The following is an 8,598-nucleotide window of genomic DNA, read 5'->3' as shown; positions in this document are numbered from 1 at the left end:
GCTGTAATTGTGAGGTCGAAATGGAAGTGGTAGGCCACACAAGCTCACAGAATGGGGCCGATGAGTGCAGAAGCACGTAGCGTGTAAAAATCGTCTGTCCTCGGTTGCAACACTCACTACCGAGTTCCAAACCACCTCTGGAAGCAACGTCAGCACAATAACTGTTCGTCAGGAGCTTCATGAAATGGGTTTCCATGGCCAAGCAGCCGCACACAAGCCTAACATTACCATGCGCAATGCCAAGCATCGTCTGGAGTGGTGTAAAGCTCGCCACCATTGGACTCTGGAGCAGTGGAAACGCGTTCTCTGGAGTGATGAATCACGCTTCACCATCTGGCAGCCCGACGGACGAATCTGGGTTTGGCGGATGCCAGGAGAACGCTGCCTGTCCCAATGCAGTGCCAACAGAAATGTTTGGTGGAGGAGGAATAACAGTCTGGGGCTGTTTTTCATGGTTCGGGCTAGGCCCCTTAGCTCCAGTGAAGGGAAATTTTGACTCTACAGCGTACAATGACATTCTAGACGATTCTGTGCTTCCAACTTTGGGCAAGGCCCTTTCCTGTTTCAGCATGACAATGCCCCCGTGCACAAAGCGAGGTCCATACAGAAATGGTTTGTTTAGATCGGTGTGGAAGAACTTCACTGGCCTGCACAGAGCCCTGACCTCAACCCCATCTAACACCTTTGGGATGAATTGGAACGCCGACTGCGAGCCAGACCTAATCACCCAACATCAGTGCCCAACCTCACTAATGCTCTTGTGGCTGAATGGAAGCAAGTCCCTGCAGTAATGTTCCTACATCTATTGGAAAGCCTTCCCAGAAGAGTGGAGGCTGTTATAGTAGCAAAGGAGGGACCAACTTCATATTAATGCACATGATGTTGGAATGAGATGTCCAGATACGTTTGGCCATTTTGATTATCTGTTCAAGAGTCTTATGGTTTGGGGGTAGAAGCTGTTAAGAAGCCTTTTTGACCTAGACTTGGCACTCCGGTACCGCTTGCTGTGCGGTAGCAGAGAGAACAGTCTATGACTAGGGTGGCTGCAGTCCTTGGCAATTTTTTGGGCCTTCCTCTGACACTGCCTGGTATAGAGGTCCTGGATGGCAGAAAGCTTGGCCCCAGTGATGTACTGGGCCATACGTACTACCCTCTGAGATAGAGATTTCTGGAGGGGTGGGCGGGGCGTGGGTGAAAACTCTGTATTTGCAGCCACGACCGCCCCCCAAAATGGAAACCTGTCAGCTAGACAGCCACTACAAAGTATAGACTACCGATCGCTGTCCATGGTTTTGAAATTGCAACATGTCTATGCTGCTGCCTATCAAATCGATGATTGGCTTTCTGTGGTGCCAGGGCATGTAGCCTATAGCTTTGCTTTAGCTAATGTTTACTGGGCGGCCTATTTGGTCATCATTGTAGTATCAGTGATATATATCTGACTTGCCTAGCTAAATCAAGGTTAAATAAAAAATATATTAGTTACTATGCTGTTACGAGCAGTAATGTATTACGGCAGCGTTATGTTACAACACCCAATTGGAAGTGCACATGCGCTTTTCTAACTGTACTCCCATCTCCTGCCTGGTCATTTTCTCCACAACACAAATATTACAGCTATACACACGGTGTAGCAATGATGCCAATAATTGTATTACTTGTTCAGTGAATAAAGTTGGAAATTCAAACATTGCAGATTGTAAAATAAATATTTGATACAACAGTATACTAATCAGCTACCAATGTATTTTTTCATTGTATTTATACAACTGTCCTGTATAGGCTACCTGAACCTGCATGACATGAACCATCCTCGCTCTCTCCCAGCTTGGATAGAAAGTTGTTGTGCATACCAACTAGTCTATTAATGCCATATAATACAGTAAGTCCACTCTCACAACTAGCTAACTAGGGATTGTTTCATTATGCAGTGAAGCCTATACCGTATTTAGCAGCTATTTATACACTTATAAAAATTACACATCAAATAGCCTATCAATTAGGAAAAAAAGTAGACTTGAGGATAAATTCAGCCACTATTTATTGTTGATGGGTTGCAATATTCAAGGTAAATGTAATCAAATTAAATCCATTCCAACTTGAGAGACCCCTGGTCTTCTGAAGTCCTCATTGCTGCTTCTGTCTCTGTCTGTGTCTCTTTTTCTCTTTGTTTCTCTTAGAAAAAGTATATCTGTGTCTGTACTTCTCTGTTTTTTCTATATATATGTATGTGACTGCGTTGCCGTGCATTTTTTTGTGCAAATGTTTTCACCACGGTCTTTAGGTCCAGGTTGCAGGCCCGACTGTTTTCTATGAGTATTGCCAACCCAGACATACTTTCCTGAGACATTGTACATTATATTGTATGTCCATTGCGCTGGACACAATTTAAACTTGAATGATGCATGCTAATACATACCAGTGATAAGGGAATGTTGATTTTGCAACCACACAACTCAAATGCTGGTTCACCAGTGTGAACAAAATCGCAAACCTCTTTTGTTCAAGCCCTCAACTTGTTGTCCGTTAATGGTAATCTGTTTGCATCGTCAGTTGATTGGCATTCCAGTGTCTAGACAACCTGTCCCCAGACCTTCCTATACGGTTATTCTCTTTTCTGTAACGTGTTGAAGCTGGCAATTAAGGAGAACAAGAGGCTTCAGAACTGTTGCAGAACTGCTGTATTTGAAACACCACCCCTTCTGCCCTGTTTCCCTGGTGTTGCTATGGCAATCAAGCTGTCTTTACCATCCCTGTAACTGTCGCTTCTGCAGAGAGATTTTTCTTCTGAACTAAACTCCTAAAGAAGTACCTAAGAAGCATTAGGCTCTCGCTCTGATATGCGCTTCTGAACACCTGAGTAAGCGCCACTCATTGCACTGGCGCCGTCGTAGCCTTGACCACGGCATTTGTTCACCCCTTTCAATCAATTCAATGTTTTCTTTTTCAAGGCCTGAGGCACTCTTTTAGTCACATTTCTGAAGCCCAAGAAACTAACACTTAGCTTCCTAGAACATATTGAAATTAGTAAGGTTTATGAATGACCTTTTGGAGGTTTCTTGTAAAAATGATTTATTAAATGAAACAAATAGACGTGGACACCAGGTGGTGGGCCCTCAGAGCTCATGGGCCCCCTACCTAATGGGGGCCTGCTGGGGTGTCCGGTATGCCAGTGACATGCACACCTGCACATACACATTACACACACTCTCAAACTCATTCATAGGGAGAGGAGATGTGGAACAGAATGAGTTATTCTTATTGTGAAGGCCTTCTCTCTCTCTTGATCTCAGGAATGTTATTTTTGTGAATGAGAAGCTGCAGCTGAGAGAGGAGCACCCGGACTTCCCTTTCACTGAGATCAGCCACATGCTGGGGCTGCAGTGGTCCCAACTGGGCCCCAACGACAAGCAGGTCTGACCCCTCAACCCTAACCTTTAAACCCTAACTTGTACATTGCAGTAGTCCCAACTTGGCCCCGATGACAAGAAAGTCTGATGTCTGACCCCTGACCTTTAACCTCTGACCCCTAACTTGAAATTCTAACCGAAACATCCAATATGTCTTCCTGTAGAAGTACAACCAAGAGGCAGAGAAGGACAAGCAGCACTACATCACAGTGACAGACTACCAGAACACTGAGGCATACAAAGCCCTGAGTAGGGGACCAAAGCTCTATGTTGTGTGTTCAATGTTGTTTGTGTACAATGTTTGTGTAGTGTGTAGCATAGTGCCTAGACTCTAGGGTGTAGTAGTTATGTAATTAGATGAGCTCGATGTTGATTGCTGTTGATTGTTTTTGTTGATGATTGTTGTTATGTTTTGTTGTTGTCAGGACCCTAGGGAGTTGACATTGAGATGAAGGAGGAGACCATGGCTCTGAATCCCATAGATGTGAGTAACTTAACTGCTCCTCTTTCTACACAAGCCATTCTGACCTTCACCTTGACCAGGGATGGGCAACTTTGATGGGGTGGGGGCCACAAAAAACGGAACTCATCATGAGGGGCAGCAGGGGCTCGTGGGTCTTCGTACCCACATCCATACCCCCCTCCTTACAAGCAAAACATTTTAGCGGCCCCCCTTCGTGACAGCGAAGAGTTTGTAGTTTCTTTTCTCCAATTCAGCACATTTTGCCATAGGGCTGAGAGAAACATTTGCAGTTTTACAGCTAATTTCATGCAATTCTACACATCTTGCCATAGGGTGGAGGCAAATGTTTGCAGTTTTTAATATGATAACTGTTGATCAATGGGCCTCACCCTGGTCGGTAATTTGACCATGCTTACCACAAGTTTAGATAGCACACAACCAAATTTAAGTTGAGACCCCGACTGAGTTCCAAAAAATTTTTTGGGGTGAAATTGGTTCGAGGGCCTCTCTACTCTCTACACCCTACTCTCTCTCTTTCTCTCCCCCCCTCTCTCTCCCTCCCCCTCTCTTTCTCTCTGGCCTCTCTCTCTCTCTGCCCCCTCCCTCTCTCTCTCTGCCCCCCTCTCTCTATCTGCCCCCCTCTCTCTCTCTGCCCCCCCTCTCTCTCTCCCCCCCTCTCTCTCTGCCCCCTCCCTCTCTCTCTGCCCCCTCCCTCTCTCTCTTCCCCCTCTCTCTCTCTCTGCCCCCCTCTCTCTCTCTCCCCCCCTCTCTCTCTCTGCCCCCCCTCTCTCTCTGCCCCCTCCCTCTCGCTCTGCCCCCCCCCTCTCTCTGCCCCCCCTCTCTCTCTCTGCCCCCCCTCTCTCCCCCCACTCTCTCTCCCCCCCCCTCTCTCAGTCTCTCTCAGGGGTCTGACTGTAGGGATTTGTTCTGTCATACCTGTAATCAGTACTTCAGCTCTCTGCACAACAAGAAAGAACACCTTCTGGGCAAACAACATCTGCGGGCCCTCACAGGTGTGTGTGTGTGTGTGTGTGTGTGTGTGTGTTGCATATCAGATTACGTTCTATTTGCAAGCTTTTATCATATTTGGAAACTGATGCAATAGCAGTATTTCACCATTAGATGGGTGTATAGGACTCAAGTCAGTCAGGTTCTCTTTTCAAAGTGCTGTTCAGCATAGTAACTCCAATGAACAGAAACACAAATACATTCAAAGCCATAGTCTATGCTGTAGGATTTTTGGAGAGTATGGTTTTGACATTGTGTGTGTTTCTGCTCAGAGGAGTTTGAGAAGGACACAGGTAGCCAACAGCAGGCTCCAGAGATGGAGAGAGGCCCTGTGGAGGAGGAAGAGGAGGAGGATGATGAAGAGGAGGCAGAAGAGGGAAATAAAAAGAGAGAGACAGATAGAGGGAAATAAAAGAGAGAGACAGAAAGAGTGGGAGAGAGAGCGAGAGAGGAAAGAGGGCTGCAGATCCATAAATGAAACCTGATTAGTAGATTACTGCATCCAGTTGGAGGGGATGTGGGTGTTTACTGCTCGGGCACTTTCCATTCACACTCTGTGACACAAACACACACACACTTTCTGTCTAGTACCTTTGCTCTTGTGTTTCTGAATGCACACATAAACCCACCCACACACGTTTGGTATTACTGTGCTTTGTGGGGACCTACACATTTTTTCCATTCAAAATCAGATTTTCCTTAACCCTTAAACCTAACATTAACCCTAACCCTAACTCATAACCCTAAACCTAACCCTAATTCTTACCCTTACCCTAAAATAGCCTTTGTCCTCTTGGGGACTTGAGAAATGTCCCCAGGTGGGAGAATGTTCCTTGTTTTACTATCCTTGTGGGGATTTCCGGTACCCACAAGGATAGTAATATAAGTCCACACACACACACACACACACACACACACACACACACACACACACACGTTCCCATGGATTGGGTAATAAACTCAAGCCGGAGGTTTGGAATAATTTGCTTGTTATGAGGCCAATCCCTTTCATTGTGCTAATCTCCATCAGGGTGTTAGGTCTTCACCCAGCCAGGCCAGGGAGGGTTACAGATGGAGAACAGCAGGGCTGGAGCTAGCATCAGTTACTTAGTGGTTCATGGTACAGATCACAGTGGTGTTTTGTTCCAGACAATAGACTCTCTGACCCTCCTATCAGCCCTATCATCTTTTCCTTGTCCCTGTCAGGTGGTGACTGGTTTAAAACGATAGGACAGGGTCCAGCCTCATGTTAGGTATTCACTGTATTGATGTCACCTATTATACAGTTCATTCAGATCAGGGATCAGGAAGGAATGGCGATTAAGAAAAAGATAGATGTAGACTATGGTAACAGAAATATGATTTGTATTCAACAGAAAGAGTTACAGTATTTACAGTACTGACGCAGCCCTGTCTCTAGGTAACAGGCTTCTGCAGAAACAGGCTCTGCCCATCGCTGCCCTGACGAATTGATGAGCAGAGCCGCACAGGAAGAAGGGAACCTCAGGTAACCATAGCAACCAGCCAGGGGTCGTGTGAGAACGGACAGTGACTGAGTAGATTAACATCTGAATGTGTCAGCAACATAATGAATGTGGCCCTAGTATTCACTACTTTGTAGGGAAGGGAGCAGTTTTTTAGAATGGGACCAAGCCTGAGTACCACAGCAGCCATATTGACAGGAGTGGTAACTTGTGACTGAGATGCTGCTGTGATAATGATGATGGATTGGATTTACATCAAAGAGCTTTACATTGTAACAGGAAACCCAGCTCAGCCTGTGTGCTCATGTGCAATGTAGCTCCCTGCTAGATCGCAGGCGGGGTGGGCAAACTCCCTTCTCCAAATTGATCCTCTTCTATTCTTAGGCTCTGGGAGAAGAGGTGGATGATGAAGATGAGGATAAAGGATGAAGCCCGGGAGAAAGAATGGAGGCACTTCAAACAAGGACCGCAAGGGGCGGACCGCAAGGGGCGGACCGCAAGGGGCTATTCACCTACAGTTGGAAGCTGTACACATCTGTTTTTGTTCTGTTTGTGGATTTGAGTGTTCCTTTGGTTTTGGGGTGGTTTTATTTGTTTTGAGCGATAAGTCAGTTCTCACAGCTTTAAGTCTTTTGTAAACTGTTGCTATGCTAATGCACACACACACACTACCTATGTTTGTTGCTAGTGAGTATGTGCGCAGTAGTATGTTGCTTAGTTAGCAGCTTTGGTATAGGACCCTGCATTACAACACCGGGGCAGTGTGTATGTATAGTCTATGTAGCAGCATGTACAGGCTTTGTTAAATGTTTTCTTAACATTGTAATGAACACACTAGAATGTTTACTTTCCAACCACTGAAGCAAATATACCCATTCCATTTCCTATCCTGAGCCCATGTGTTGTTCCCTGCACTGGCCACACAGCAGCTTTTGATCTCGATTCTGATCTAGATATTCTAGCTCTGTGTTTCTGTTCTCATACACTGTTAACTTCACAGACGGCGATCTGTTAGGTCTTTGAATGGACAGGGACATTCCGTTAGGTCTTTGAATGGACAGGAACACTCTGTTAGGTCTTTGAATGGACAGGAAACACTCCGTAGGTCTTTGAATGGACAGGAACACTCCGTTAGGTCTTTGAATGGACAGGTACACTCTGTTAGGTCTTTGAATGAACAGGAACAAATCAATAAATGGTACACCAAGCTCTTTCTCTACCAACATGTACTCTGTGCAGTCTGTGGTCTGCTCTGTTTGTGCTTTTGGCTGTTGTTTTGGGTAACTATGTGGGACACCAGAATCAAACCCATCTACTCTACCTATTAGAGTGTAAGTCATGCCTACGAAGCCTAGTCACCTACAGTTGAAGTCAGAAGTTTACATACACCTTAGCCAAATACATTTAAACTCAATTTTTCACAATTCCTGACATTTAATCCTAGTAAACATTCCATGTCTTAGGTCAGTTAGGATCACCACTTTATTTAAGAATGTGAAATGTCAGAATAAAAGTAGAGAGAATTATTTATTTCAGTTTTTATTTCTTTCATCACATTCCCAGTGGGTCAGAAGTTTACATACACTCAATTAGTATTTGGTAGCATTGCCTTTAAATGGTTTAATTTGGGTCAAACGTTTTGGATAGCCTTCCACAAGCTTCCCACAATAAGTTGGGTGAATTTTGGCACATTCCTCTTGACAGAGCTGGTGTAACTGAGTCAGGTTTGTAGGCCTCCTTGCTCGCACACGCTTTTTCACTTCTGCCTACAAATTGTCTATGGGATTGAGGTTAGGGCTTTGTGATGGCCACTCCAATACCTTGACTTTGTTGTCCTTAAGCCATTTTGCTACAACTTTGGAAGTATGCTTGGGGTCATTGTCCATTTGGAAGACCCATTTGTGACCAAGCTTTAACTTCCTGACTGATGTCTTGAGATGTTACTTCAATATATCCACATAAGGCATACAAACCTGACTCAGATACACCAGCTCTGTCAAGAGGAATGTGCCAAAATTCACCCAACTTATTGTGGGAATCTTGTGGAAGGCGAAACGTTTGACCCAAATTAAACAATTTAAAGGCAATGCTACCAAATACTAATTGAGTGTATGTAAACTTCTGACCCACTGGGAATGTGATACAGTGAATTATAAGTGAAATAATCTGTCTGTAAACAATTGTTGGGAAAATTAACCGACTTGCCAAAACTATAGTTTGTTAACAAGAAATT

This window comes from Salmo trutta, chromosome 13 (assembly GCF_901001165.1).
Source record: "Salmo trutta chromosome 13, fSalTru1.1, whole genome shotgun sequence".
Lineage (NCBI taxonomy): Eukaryota > Metazoa > Chordata > Actinopteri > Salmoniformes > Salmonidae > Salmo > Salmo trutta.
This window is presented reverse-complemented; position numbering follows the sequence as displayed.